This window comes from Hyla sarda, chromosome 6 (assembly GCF_029499605.1).
Source record: "Hyla sarda isolate aHylSar1 chromosome 6, aHylSar1.hap1, whole genome shotgun sequence".
NCBI lineage: Eukaryota > Metazoa > Chordata > Amphibia > Anura > Hylidae > Hyla > Hyla sarda.
In genome coordinates, this window is record NC_079194.1 from 157230087 (window position 1) to 157245474 (window position 15388).

The window sequence follows — 15388 nt, forward strand, 5'->3', positions numbered from 1 at the left end:
ACCACCTAGGTCAGTGGTCTCCAACCTGCGGACCTCCAGATGTTGCAAAACTACAACTCCCAGCATGCCCGGACAGCCATCGGCTGTCCGGGCATGCTGGGAGTTGTAGTTTTGCAACATCTGGAGGTCCGCACACTGACCTAGGTGATTGAAATGATGTGTAACTTCTCCCAGGACCTTAAAATAGCAAATCTACCTGAATCCTGCCTTGCATACTGTACCTATGTCACTCTCGCAGCTTGTTGAGGGCTAAATCGAGGGTTAAAATTAATTCTATATACATGTAGCTCCTCTTAAGAGGAACTGATATGCCAGCATCATATACTTAGGGACAATACAACAAGCCTGACTTTAGCCACAGCAGCAATGTAAGATGACATTTGTATGTTCCTATGTACTGAAAATGTTTCCTTTCCCCTAATGTTTAGATTGTTAGGGTCTGTACATTTATGTCTAAAGTGAGCAAGATTATCACTGGACCTGCTCATTTCTGTTCAGCGGAAATGGTCATCTCAAATTCATGGTGGCTTTACTGTGTTCTCCCTCTAGTAGACCTGCTGTATTTATGTTCATTTCAATGGGTGCCGTGTAATACTTTTAATTTAATATTCAATATTGTAGTTCCATAAGCAGTCATTAGTCAGGTCAGGCTCAAACTCCTGAATAGCAGGAAAACTTTAGTTACTTTACTGCTGCCAGGTAACTTTATTATAATGGTGGGTGCAGGGACGGGCACAAATTGGGTCAAAAGGGGACTTTCACCCTCTGCCCTTTTAATGCTTCCTCCTTTAGTTTAATGCTTCCTCCTGGCACTGCGGAGAAGGTAGAGGAATCCCTGCTCCTGTACATTACCACAGCTTCACAGAACTTATGCTGCATGCCACACGCAATGTTATCACAGTGCACATGAGGTTGACCATGAGAAAAGTATTACCTACTGGGGGTATCTACCTGATTGAGGGGGCTTACCTACCTACACCCCCCCCCCACTGGGTCGACTCCTTACCTACCTGCCTACTGGTGGGATTCTTTACCTGTCTTCCTATTGGGGAAATTCTTTACCTTCCTGGGGGAATTCCTAACCCCTGCCTACCTCCCTACTGAAGGGATTCCTTGCCTATTTATCTACTGGGTGGGATTGCCTACCTATCTACCTACCTGCTAGAGGTATCTACCTAATTGGGGGGGGAGGGGGATTACCAAGTGAGGCATTATTTGGGGCACTGAGGGTAGGGAAAAGGCTGGACATGTTCTGAAAAAATGCGGTGCCTACTATGTTTTTCTGGAAGATTCTGCTGAGATGTGTCATGGTTGGAAGAAGACTTCATGGTGATATAAGCAAGATAGAAAAGGAAAGAGATTGAGTCCAAGAAGACCCCGTCTGTGAGTCACTACACTACAATCAATTATATGGTCAAAAGAGCCTGTGTATAGCTCGGGTCACCCCTATACGGTCACTTTATGGGGGAATAATGGTCTTATATAGTAGTTTTTATTCAGTCACAGTATGGTAGTATTTCAAGTGGAAATCAAGCTTATTCAGTAGAAATCTATTGATTATCGACAGGGGCAAAACTATAGGGGGTGCAGAAGTAGCAGTCGCACTGAGGCTCTGTGACGGAGAGGGCCCCAAGACCCCATAAGAAGAACCCAGTAGCATGAATGGCACATGGTAGACATGGGCCCCATTACAGATTATGCATCGGGGCCCAGAAGCTACAAGTTACACCTCTGATTATTGATAGTATTCAGAATATTGGGCAGACTAGATAAGCCAAATGATTCTCATCTGTCAACACATTCTATGTTTCTATGAACATAACATCAATAAGAGGTAAGTCAACTTTGCCAGTTTCATCAGCACTAGCAGCCTCAGAACTTATCATCACGTGTTGACCCAGCAGTTTCAGTTTCATTACTAAGCTGAAGCCCAGTTTTCCCTGTCTAAGCAGCAGTCTTAGGACATCATTAAATGGATTGCCCAGCATATTTTTTTTCATAAATATGCACAGGCTGCCTACTCTAAGTAAAAACACCTTTACTTACCTTCCATACTTCACCACAACCACTGTTATCATGGCACCCAGTCTTTGCCATGCTCCTCTTCCTGGTGCTGTGTTTAACAAGTCACATTTCTGCTTAGCCAATCACTGACACAGTGTTGTCCTGCCTCTGCCAGTGATTGGCTGAGCAGCAGTGTGACATGTTAACCAAAACATCGTGAAGTGCAGCCTGGCAGAGACCGGGTGCCACAATAACAGAGGCTAAGAGGGAATGCAGGAGGTAAGTACAGGCTTTTTTTTTTTTTTTACTTTAGCAGGCAGCCCCTGCATCTTAAATATCCAAACTTTCTCAGTCTCAGCAGCAGTCTCAGAATTCATCATCACTGAGCTGTAACCTAGATTTCCCAGTTTTCCAGCAGTCTAAGAACATATGATCATCGAGCCATAAGCCAGGTTTCTCAACAGCAATTCATGAGACTGCCTAAGGTAGCAGTGTTGAGGAGGGCAGCACTCCAGTGAATAAAAAATCTATAAATACTTTTGCAGTAGTTGCTGCCGCCATACTGAATCCAAATGGGTAAGCATTCACCCTGCAGATTTGCACTGCATTCACTCAAAATGTTTTGAATTTGTGATTGATTTCACCACTTTCTGTGTACAGAAGTAAGATCCATGGTGAATCTGCAACAACATCTACATGTAGTGCAGTGTTGTGACAAATCTGCATTAAGGGTATGGTCCCACGTAGTGCATACGCAACGTATTTCACGCCGTGCAGCAGGAAATATGCTGCATATTTTTCTATGAGTAGACACACACACGGAAGCCCTGTGTGTGTGGAGAGGCTTGGAGGCAGGTCTGCACGTCATAATTACATCAATGTGCTGACCCTACCTCCAAATCTAGCTGCATACACAGGGCTGCCGTCAGGAAATACACAGCATATTTTGCAGAATCAACCTTAAGGTGTTTATTTAGAGTGCTTAGGGAATCACAAGCTGTAAATATAGCCCTGCCCAGAACATATCAGCACTGAGTGGTAAGCCAGTTTTCCAGGTGTAGTCTCAGCTTCATCATTAAGCTGAACCCAGCTTGCTGTGACTGACCAGAAAAGTAAGGGAAAGTAAGTCCATGTATGTGTACTACTGGCAAACAGATGATCTCTGGCCCCACCTCATAAAATGTAGTGTATTAGAAATAGCAGTGCACCATGAAAGGGATTTCAGGGGCTCAATAACAGCAGTCAGAGCTCTCACGTTTTTTTTTTTTCATTCATTTTTGCTTCCTCGTCTTCTAAAAGTCATAATGCATGCAATGTTCCACTGGCAGACCAATATGAGGGCTTTTTTTTGCACCACCAATTTTACATCACTCATTTTAAATCTTCGGTGAAACAAAAAAAAATTATTTGTGGGGAAAATTGAAAAAAGTCTCAACATTTTGCAAATTTGAGCTTCTGTTTCTACGTAGTGTACTTTTCGATAAAAATTACACATTATCTAATATTTATATATTTTTTTATTTTACTACTTAAAAAAAAAAATTATAACTTTTTGTACCAATGAGTATTCTTAAAATTGTCCTCTTCTGACCCCTATAATTCTTTTATATTTCCATATACGGTGATGTATGTACCATTTTGTTTTGATGGGACTTTTTGATCGCTTTTTTTCAATTTTTTTCTGGTCAATGAAGTGACCAAAAGAGGAAATTCTGAACTTTGGTAATGAAAGCACTTTCTTTTAGTCCCCATTGTGGACTATTACATGTTATCACTGCTCCATTGCTCCAGCCTACAATGGCTTTCTGGAGCATTGGAGTGCTAATCGGACGGCAAGGAAGCAGATAAGGGCCCTTCCGTTGTTCTCTCAGCTGATCGGAACTGTGATTTTGCAGTAGATGTTCCAATCAGCTCCACTGGACTACTGAAGTCTGATTTTTCCCGTCTTAGATTTTGCAGCTAAAGGGTTAATGCTGAGCATCAGCTTGATGGTCAGTGTCCGTCATTAGCTGTTGGTCCTTGCTGCTCAAAGCAATCAGAACCCACCAGGTATGAAGTGTCATATAACAGGAGCAGGACAATTTTTTTTTTTATATGTAACAGGATGGGCATATTTATAAATAAATAAAAACACCCTCACGCTGCATAACCCCTTTAATAGTAGTCTCCTTGAGTTTCATCAATAATAGCAATAAGCGTTGATTCTGCTGCTGGGACCCTTGATCGGCTTTTCAAAGGACCCCTTTCCTAGAAAACCTTTAACCCCTTAAGGACCAAGGACGTACCGGTACGTCCTTGGTCCTGCTCTTCTGATATAACGCGGGGTTACACAGTAACCCCGCGTCATATCACGGCGGGCCCGGCGTCATAGTGAAGCCGGGACCCGCCTCTAATAGCGTGCAGTGCCGATCGCGGCGCCGCTTGCGCTATTAACCCTTTAGCCGCGCGCTTAAAGCTGAGCCGCGCGGCTAAAAGTGAAAGTTCCCGGCTAGCTCAGTCGGGCTGTTCGGGATAGCCGCGGCTAATCGCGGCATCCCGAACAGCTGACAGGACAGCGGGAGGGCCCCTTCCTGCCTCCTCGCTGTCCGATCGCCGAATGACTGCTCAGTGCCTGAGATCCAGGCCTGAGCAGTCATGCGGCAGAATCGTTGATCACTGGTTTCTTATGAGAAACCAGTGATCAATATAGAAGATCAGTGTGTGCAGTGTTATAGGTCCCTATGGGACCTATAACACTGCAAAAAAAAAGTGAAAAAAATAAGTGAATAAAGATCATTTAACTCCTCCCCTATTAAAAGTTTGAATCACCCCCCTTTTCCAATAAAAAAAAAAAACACAGTGTAAATAAAAATAAAAATAAACATATGTGGAATCACCGCATGCGGAAATGTCCGAATTATAAAAATATATCATTAATTAAACCACTCGGTCAATGGCGTGCGCGCAAAAAAAATTCCAAAGTCCAAAATAGTGCATTTTTGGTCACTTTTTATATCATTTAAAAATGAATAAAAACTGATCAATAAGTCCTATCAATGCAAAAATGGTACCGTTAAAAACTTCAGATCACGGCACAAAAAAATGAGCCCTCATACCGCCCCATACACGGAAAAATAAAAAGTTATAGGGGTCAGAATATGACAATTTTAAACGTATTAATTTTCCTGCATGTAGTTATGATTTTTTCCAGAAGTCCGACAAAATCAAACCTATATAAGTAGGGTATCATTTTAATCGTATGGACCTACAGAATACATATCAGGTGTCATTTTTACCGAAAAATGTACTACGTAGAAACGGAAGCCCCCATAAGTTACAAAACAGCATTTTTTTTTCAATTTTGTCGCACAATGATTTTTTTTCCCGCTTCACCATAGATTTTTGGGCAAAACGACTGACGTCATTACAAAGTAGAATTGGTGGCGCAAAAAATAAGCCATCATATGGATTTTTAGGTGTAAATTTGAAAGAGTTATGATTTTTTAAAGGCAAGGAGCAAAAAACGAAAATGCAAAAACGGAAAAACCTCCGGTCCTTAAGGGGTTAAAATACATTTTCTGGTTTGGACTCCCCAATTACCATTGTGAAACACATTAAGGCATGCTGTCTGCAAGAGAACTGCTACAGAAAAAACAAACCATTACAGGTTACCTACTGAAATCAATGAGTGCCAGTTATGCTCACTGGGTGTGTGTTCTGCATAAGCAATAACCAGTTGGACTCAGGTCTTTGCATTAGCAAATAGAGAGGGATTCATAGCATGGACAGGGGTTACCTACAACCAACACCTCCTTTATAATCCCTTATAATGTCTTAATTGCATGTGCATGATAATTCCAATAGAGGAGGAATGATCAGTATCCAAAAAATACTGACACTACTTATCTGGCAACTACTTACCCAACAAATAAGCTCTAAAGTCCAACCATTGTAAATAAGGTATTGTTCAGGCATTTTACACAAAGCGATTATTAGCCTTATAGGTCGATATTGCCCTGTGTAATAAGCCAAGTGATCAGCCAACGAACATCCTCATTTCTTGGCTAATCGCTTCCTTTTGCGTTGCTAATGTCCCCATTTCATTTGTCAAATGCTCATCTCCCCATGCAATAGGGGATTTATGGCAAATGGATGATTCGTGAAAATGGCCACATAAATGGTGCAGTGATCGTTCATGTGGCCCTCCCCACATGCTGGTCAAGCCTTGTTATAGGCTCTTTAAATTAGCTCCAATCTACCAGATCGGCAATTGTTTACAGGGTGAGTTGGGCCATGTAATAGAGCCCTTAGAGTAAGTTTACACAGTTAAAAGTTTCTTAAAATGCTTCTTTTAAAAGGGTTACCTGCAGGATAAGTTATTTTTTTTAACCTATGTTCATTATGTGGGATATGAAGAAATAAACCTTTACTCACCTCCAGCGCTCCTACAATGCCTCTGATGTCTTGCCCGGGAAGCAGCAAGATTCCGCCTCCGCTGAGTGGTAGTATAAACCAATGACCTAGGTGCTTCCCGGGCAGCTGGGGAAGCTAATCACACCAGGGGACCAGAGCAGGACAACGGAGGCACTACAAGAGCGCTGGTAAGAAGAAGTTTAATTCTTACATCCCACACAATTGTCATAGTTTTGAAATATAGTTTATTTATATTTTCTTTGTTTTCCTGCTGGCTAGCAAAATATACAAATATATATATATATATATATATATATATATATATATATATAACTACATAGGAGTTAACCCCTTAAGGACCCGGGGTTTTTCCTTTTTTGCACTTTCGTTTTTTCCTCTTTACCTTTAAAAAAGCATAATTCTTTCAATTTTGCACCTAAAAATCCATATGATGGCTTATTTTTGGTGCCACCAATTCTACTTTGTAATGACATCAGTCATTTCACCAAAAAATCTATGCCGAAACGGAAAGAATACATTGTGCAACAAAATTGAAGAAAAACGCCATTTTGAAAATTTGGGGGGCTTCCGTTTCTGCGCAGTAAATTTTTCAGTAAAAATGACACCTTCTTTTTATTCTGTAGGTCCATATGGTTAAAATGATACCCTACTTATATAGGTTGGATTTTGTCGTTCTGCTGGAAAAAATCATAACTACATGCAGGAAAATGTATATGTTTAACCCCTTGGGGACAGAGGGTTTTCCAGTTTTTGCTCTTTAGTTTTTTCCTCCTTACCTTTTAAAAATCATAACCCTTTCAATTTTGCAGCTAAAAATTCATATGATGGCTTATTTTTTGCGCCACCAATTCTACTTTGTAATGACATCAGTCATTTTACCCAAAAATCTACTGTGCGACAAAATTGAAGAAAAAATGCCATTTTGTAACTTTTGGGGGCTTTCGTTTCTACGCAGTACATGTTTCGGTAAAAATTACACCTTATCTTTATTCTGTAGGTCCATACGATTAAAATGATACCCTACTTATATAGGTTTGATTTTGTCGTACTTCTGGAAAAAATCATAACTACCTGCAGGAAAATGTATACGTTTAAAATTGTCATCTTCTGACCCATATAACTTTTTTATTTTTCCGTGTGTGGGGTGGTATGAGGGCTCATTTTTTGCACCGTGATCTGAAGTTTTTAGCGGTACCATGTATGTATTGATCAGACTTTTTTTAATCACTTTTTATAAATGTTTTTATGAAATAAAAAGTGACATAAAATAAGCTATTTTGGACCTTGGAATTTTTTTGCGCATACGCCATTGACCGTGCAGTTTAGTTAATAAAATATTTTTATAATTCGGACATTTCCGCACACAGCGATACCACATATATTTATTTTTATTCACATTTGCATATTTTTATTTTTTTCCACTTTTTTTTTGTAATGTTATAGCTCCCATAGGGGGCAATAACAATGCACACACTGATCTTTTACATTGATCAATGGTTTCTCATAGGAAACCATTAATCAATGATTCTGCCACTTGACTGCTCATGCCTGGATCTCAGGCACTGAGCAGTCATTCGGCGATCGGACAGCATGGAGGAAGGAAGGGACCCTTCTGCCGTCTTTACAGCTGTTCGGGATGCCACGTTTTTCACCGAGGACATCCCGAACAGCACCCTGAGCTAACCGGCAATGATTCACTATCACTTTAGATGTGGCATTCAACTTTGAACGCCGCGTCTAAAGGGTTAATGCTGCGCGCTATTAGCCACTGGTCCCAGCCGTTGTTAGAGGCCAGGCCCGACCTGTTATGATGCTGGGCCACAGCGTGGCCCAACGTTATAGACAGAGTGCGGGCTGAGGGCCTATTGGTACGCCCTCCGTCCCCAAGATGTTAAAATTGTCATCTTCTGAAGTGTATAACTTTTTTATTTTTCTGCATACCAGGCAGTATGAGGGGTCATTTTTTGCGCCGTGATCTGAAGTTTTTAGCGGTACCATTTTTGTATTGATCGGACTTTTTGATTGCTTTTTATTCATTTATTGATGATATAAAAAGTGACCAAAAATACGCTATTTTGGACTTTGTAATTAATTATATATTTATAATTAATTAATTACATATTTTTATCATTTGGACATTTCTGCAGGCGACGATACCACATATGTTTATTTTTATTTTTAGTTACACAGGTTTTTTTTATGGGAAAAGGGGGGTGATTTAATCTTTTATTAGGGAAGGGGTTAAATGATCTTTATTAACTTTTTGTCCCTTTTATTTTGCAATGTTATAGCCCTCATAGGGGGCTATAACACTGCACATACTGATCTTTTACATTGATCAATGTTATCCCATAGGATAACATTGATCAATGATTCTGCCACTTGACTGCTCATGCCTGACTGCTCAGGCACGGAACCGTCATTCAGCGATCGGACACGCAGGAGGAAGGTAGGTACCCTCCTTGTGTCCTCCAGCTGTTCAGGATGCAGCGATTTAGCCGCAGCTGTTCCAAACAGCCCACTGAGCTAGCCGGGAGTAGTTTACTTTCACTTTAGATGTGGCGATCAACTTTGAACGCCGCATCTAAAGGGTTTATAGCGTGTGGCACTGATCGCTGTGCCGCGCGCTATTAACCCTTTAGCAACGGGTCCCTGATGTTGTTAGAGGCCGGGCCCGACCCGCTATGACGTGGTGCCAGCGGTATAGAAAGGGAACGGACTCAGGGCGTACGTCCTTAAGAGGTTAAAGAATTAAATGAGTTATCTCAAGATATATATATATATATATATATATATATATATATATATATACATATATATATTTATGCACACACACACACACTGGAGATTAGAGAAAACTCAATTTCCTAAATGTCAAGGTCATAGTGTAGTCCTATGTGAATATATCTTAACATGGGTAAAATAGCTGTATTTCAAGCTTATTTCACAAATAATATTTATTCTAAAGCACAGAGTTAAAATATAAATGAGATAATTGAAAAAGAACACTGATCAAAATTAGAAAACATACTTTCAGATACCTGCAAGTTATTGGTGTTAATCTGGCAATCGGTGCTAATTTCCTTAAAGGGGTACCCCGGCCCTACACATCTTATTCCCTATCCAAAAGATAGGGGATAAGATGTCTGATCACGGGGGTACCACCGCTGGGGACCCCCGTGATCTCTCCTGCAACACCCCTATCATCAGCCTCAAAGAGCGAAGATCGCACCGTGTCTGAGGACTCACGATCTCCATGGGTAATCTTTATAACAATGCAGTTGGACTTGCTCACCAGTTCAGCACTGAACAGGGTAAGGATCTGTCTCATCATACAGTGTCCCGACGTTTAAGACCATTTGGGCTGAAAGCCCACTCTGAAGTGACCAAACATCTCATTAGCAGAAAGAATCAAAAGGCTAGACTCACCTTTGCTGAGGAGCACGTTGTGTGGACAGAGGAGAAGTGTTCCAGAGTTCATTTTAGTGATTAAAGCAAGTATAATTTATTTGGGTCTAATGGAAAACATTATGTTCATCGACAAACAAAGGAAAGACTGAACCCAAAGTGTGTAAAGAAGTCATTGAAAGGTGGAAGAGGAGGTGTCATGGTTTGGGGAATGTTTTCTGCAGCAGGAGTTGGACCTCTCATACAGCTACATGGCAGAGTGAATGCAAGTGTGTTTAAACAACAACAAAGATGTCTCAAATGGCAGGAGGTGCTCAACCCCAAAAACTGTTGTGCATTTATGCTGGTGGAGCAGATCCTGCCCTTGTGGTCTGTTGCTAAGGGCCATCCCCAGCATAAAAATGCATACCATGGGGAATGCCTGCAGCAGACCACAGGTACCACAATGGCATCCTACACCAGATAAACGGTGAGGATGTGTAACAATTAGAATAATACAATACAAGAATTTAGGTGCACTACTGTAGTAGATGTAAACAATGACATTGGCTAACCCTCAACACTGATGTTAAAATTGAGACATTAACCAGTTTATCCTTATATGAAGTACATACCTGAGCCCACACACCAACGCCAAGGTTTCTCAAATGGCACGGGACCTAACGCTAAACCTACCTGTGCGTGATAAGCAAAAACCAGGGGCCAGTGGGCAATTACAGCAGCATTAGGACGACTCACAGCCTGGCGTTGGTGTGCGGGCTCAGGTATGTCCTTCATATAAGGATATACTGGCTAGTGTCTCAATTTTAACATCAGTGTTGAGGGTTAGCAAATCTACCACAATAATGCACCTAAATTCTTGTATTGAATGCAAGTGTGTATCAGAACCTTTTTCAACAACACATGGTTCCTTCCTTGTGTTCATCACTCAATCAGCAGCAATTTTCATACAGGGCAATGGCCCTTGTCACACAGCAAAACAGGTAAAGCAGTTCCTTGAAACTAAAAAAAAATTGAAACAATGTAATGGCCAGCCCAGAGTCCTGATCTATACCCAATAGAAATCCTTTACAAAATCCTTGGTGACAAAGTTATGTCCAAGAAGCCTACAACCGTCACAGAACTGTGGAAGAGACTGGAAGAAGAGTAGACCAAAATCTCACCAGAGCAGTTGCTGTTCACTAATTATGATCATCAAGTTTTTGGAAAAAATAAAGGTTTTATGTCGATATTCTTTGGTTATTTTGTAAAACACTGTTCTAATGGCATGGTGTACCCCTTACAAAAAATCCTTCAAATGATGATCAATGTAGATTACATTATTTCTGAAAAAATCAAGTGTTCATAAATTGTTCTCTAATTTTGATCTCCAGTGTATATATACATATCCAGATAACTACTTTAATCTGTTATACCAGCTTTCAAATCTGAATAAAAATCAAATTAAAATCTGCTACCAATGTCTTGATTTCTGTGTGGTGCATTGGAAAGATTGACACCCACAGTGACAAGCATTATATGGGAATTGTATTTGGTAAGACCCCATTCTGCAACAAATATGCAAATATACAACATGTGAGCCCAGCTATGTAGAAATGGGCAGTCGCCTTTTACTGTTTTGACATATGATGGCATAAGTACTCAATGTCAATAAAGTTGTGAAAGATGGGCACAACACTTTTAGCAAACTTTGCTAAAATCAATCCTACAATGCTTTTTCTGCATATGGCAGGGGTGGGGATGGGGGGTATAGGTGTGTATGCTAAAGCTGAGCACCATCTCCATAACACATGAGAATTTAAATATAACATGAGACAGGTGTCAGTGGAATATATATATATATATATAAACATATATAAAATCATAGTTCTTACCAAGTTTGTGCGGCCTCTATGACATAAGCTTGGAAAGAAAAAAATATGTTATATATATTTTACAAACATCCATCATCCACGTGACAAGTATCATTTGTTCTATCTCCCTATCAGCTGTCTGTGCATAACAAAGAGATAGAAGGACAGATTGTCTTTAAAGTGTACCTGTCATATCACAGAAAAAAAATTCTTCTATTACTTACTAGGTCATGCAGATTCTTTGCTCTTTTATGTGTTTTTTTATGTGTCTAGCTTTTGTTTTTGGCTTACAAATCACTATGTTCTGATGATAATTTAGTCTAACATCCACTGCTCAGGAAGGGGATGTGTTCCAGGCAAGCACTGAGCCTGCCCTCAGCATGCATTCACTTCCTCCCTGAGTCTACTGTGTACTGCTGGATCTCTTCATCAAATCACTGCAGGCTGCTCTTTAACCCTCTTCTCTCAGTTTTCACGCTGCAGACTGACAGATAAGACAGGAGTGAGCGAGCACAGAGTAACAATACTCCTGCCCTCACTTACTGGACTTTGTTCCAGCTGGAACAAAGATAATGCTGTAGCTGGACTGAATAATGTTCTGGATGGTATGGGGACCCATATTGTATATTTTTCTGTAAGCCATGATTTCTATAAAAATAAGGCAGACATGCAGCACTGACCTGACTGTAGGTCATACCAGGTTCAGGTCCTACCCTTTCTTCTGGGAGAGAGAAAGGCTAGACTAGGGAATGAAAAAGAAAAACCAGCTCACCACTTTATAAACTCTGGGGAGGAGGAGGACTTCGAATGTGGATAGGAAGCACGGACAATATCCAACCGCATACTTGGAGTGAAAACTTGAAATGAAGAGAAAGAACAGGGTCCAGCTCCCAGGGAAATCGAGTTAAAAATCCAGAATTTTAATTCAAGCCATTAAAAATTGAAGGTGAACAGAAAAATGGTGAATAAAATCATAGCAGAAACGCCGACGCGTTTTGGACCATATAGTCCTTAATCATGCCATGATTAATCTTCCATAATCTAATCTTCCATCCTCTTCCCTACTGAGCCTTGGCTATTTAACTGCAAGCAGTTCATACTGCCTCAGTCCGGTCTTGGTCTCTGATCTTCAAGAGTGTTCCTGTTATTTCTGACTGTGTATAACCCTGTTTTAGCTGACATCCACTCTGGTACCTGATCCTGGTTCTGATTTCTGGCTACACTGCAACCGGTTTCCTAACTTTGGCAATTTCTGAGTACCTGCTTTGGTTCCCTGGCCTGGCCTGGTCTATTTTTTTTAAAGTTATTTTAAATTATTTTAATAAAGGTGTGATTTAGACTGCGCTATTGTCTTCATCTGGTCTTGTGGTTCCTGACAACTGGCAGAATACACCTCTAGTAGTGCCCTGTCTCTGTGAGAACAAAAGGATCAAGAATTTGAAATTCAACAAGCCCTATCCATCAGATGTTTGGGCTAAGTAAGGGGGCCATCATATACATTAGATGGATGGACGGTCATGCTGAAATTAGCAGGTTCGGCCAGAACTGATCTAATGTGTATAGCCAGCTTAAGGATCAGTAGAGTATAAATAATGTAAAGTTCACAGTGATTTACCATTCTATTTAGATTGTATCTGTATTTTAGGTGTTGAGTGGTGTTCAAAGGTAAAAATAACCTTAAAGTGCAAAACCTGAGCAGCAACACATACACAAGAAAAAAAAAATGAAAACGCTGTGCATTATTAAAAATATTTTGAGTCATTCAGTTGATATGATTTTTTGGATCGATGGAAATTACTGCGCTCAGAGCTCTGGCTTCCTTGATTTAATGTGAACATTTACAGCTTGTTTGACCTTCAGACTAATAATACAGCAGAGTTGCCATGTTTTAATAAATGCATTGTCTCTTCACTGCGAAGTCTTAGCATAGATAAGCATCATATTTATAATGGGGAATGTGCAGGAGATGATGTATAGATTTTCTGTTACTGGGGGATAAAAAGCGGTGGGGCTTCTGTGAAGGAATGGGGGTTACTGATGGAACAGTGGTTACTGCAAGTAAAACACAATTTGTATTGTAATGTAACAAAAGTGTCTCCATTTTTGCTCACAGGGAAGGACACTGATAGGGAATATGGACAGGGATTGGCATATAACATAATACCTTTACAGATGTTATCCAGTCTTTTACAATTGATGGGATATCTTCCAGATAAGCCATTTATATTAAATCGGTGGGAGTCCAACTCCCCATATCTGTGCCTATTAGCTACAGTCATGGCCGTAAATGTTGGCACCCCTGAAATTTTCCAAGAATGTGAAGTATTTCTCACAGAAAACCATAGCAGTAACACTTATTTTGCTATACACATATTTATTCCCTTTGTGTGTACTGGAACTAAACCAAAAAAGGGAGGAAAAGAAAGCTAATTGGACATAATGTCACACCAAACTCCAAAAATGGGCTTTACAAAATTATTGGCACCCTTAACTTAATATTTGGTTGCACACCCTTTGGAAAAAATAACTGAAATCAGTCGCTTCCTATAACCATCAATAAGCTTCTTACACCTCTCAGCCGGAATGTTGGACCACTCTTCCTTTGCAAACTGCTCCAGGTCTCTCTTATTGGAAGAGATGTGAGGTGAACTTCAGAGATGATGGGAATATCGGCGCTGACCAAGGAGAGGACAATAGAGCCAGGTGTGTAGCGAACAGATTTAATCCAATGCGACGCGTTTCACCGCGCTTGCGCGGTTTCATCAGGCATAACAAACACTTCTCAGGGAGGGATTTATATACACGCAGGTATTAACCCCTACCTGACAAAGTAGATTTTCACAAAAAGTGTATATATATACTCATAAACTACATTTAAATACTTAAAATAATTAAAATAAGCATATATACTCATAAAATGCATCAAAGAAGTATAATAATGAATAAACAATTAGTAAAACAAAAAATAATAAAGCCAAAAATTATGATGAAGAAAGGATAATGGAAGATAGGGAAAGGAACAGGCACACATAATGCGTGGGACATAAAGCATACACATACATAAAATATATATGCATATATACACACATATGCGCACACACCCGCATGTGTGCCAACCCTACTGTATATAATCAAGATATGATAATTAACAGACATATATACACACATGTATACATACACATACATATACATACACATGTACATAGACATATGCGCGCAAAGACGTATATGTACATGAATGCACCCACATGTATACATATAGAAACATAAAATAAAATTAAAATTAAAACAGAAATAATATTAGTAAAAATGATAATAATAACAATTGATAGAAGATCAGAAAGATAAAAATAAAAAACTTTTTTACATAAATATATACTTATGAGAGTATAACACATGAAAAAATAATACATAACAATAATCTTGTACTGAGAACAATCAGAACTACCCCAGCAGTCCGAACTGGCGTTACAAGAACTCTAATTATTGAAATAAAAAACGCTCAATGTGTACTACTACTTACTGATATTAAGCACTTAATTAAAGTGCTAGGTGAAAAAGAGGGGGAATAAGAGGGGAGGAAAAAAGGAAGGAGGGGGGAGGGGAGAAGGATCATTGGTATACAGTTGTAGAGGTGACCACGTGGAAGCAAGTGACCACAGAGAAGCCATTTTTACCAAAGAATGGGTATTATTTAACATTCTCTATGG

General features: G+C 39.9%; 1 protein-coding gene across 1 annotated transcript in view; it reads left to right on the top strand.

Annotated features, from left to right (window-relative positions):
* LOC130276377 (neural-cadherin-like) overlaps positions 1 to 15388 on the top strand; it is a 161461-nt gene that overhangs the window by 1560 nt on the left and 144513 nt on the right. The gene's annotated exons all lie outside the window — the stretch shown is intronic.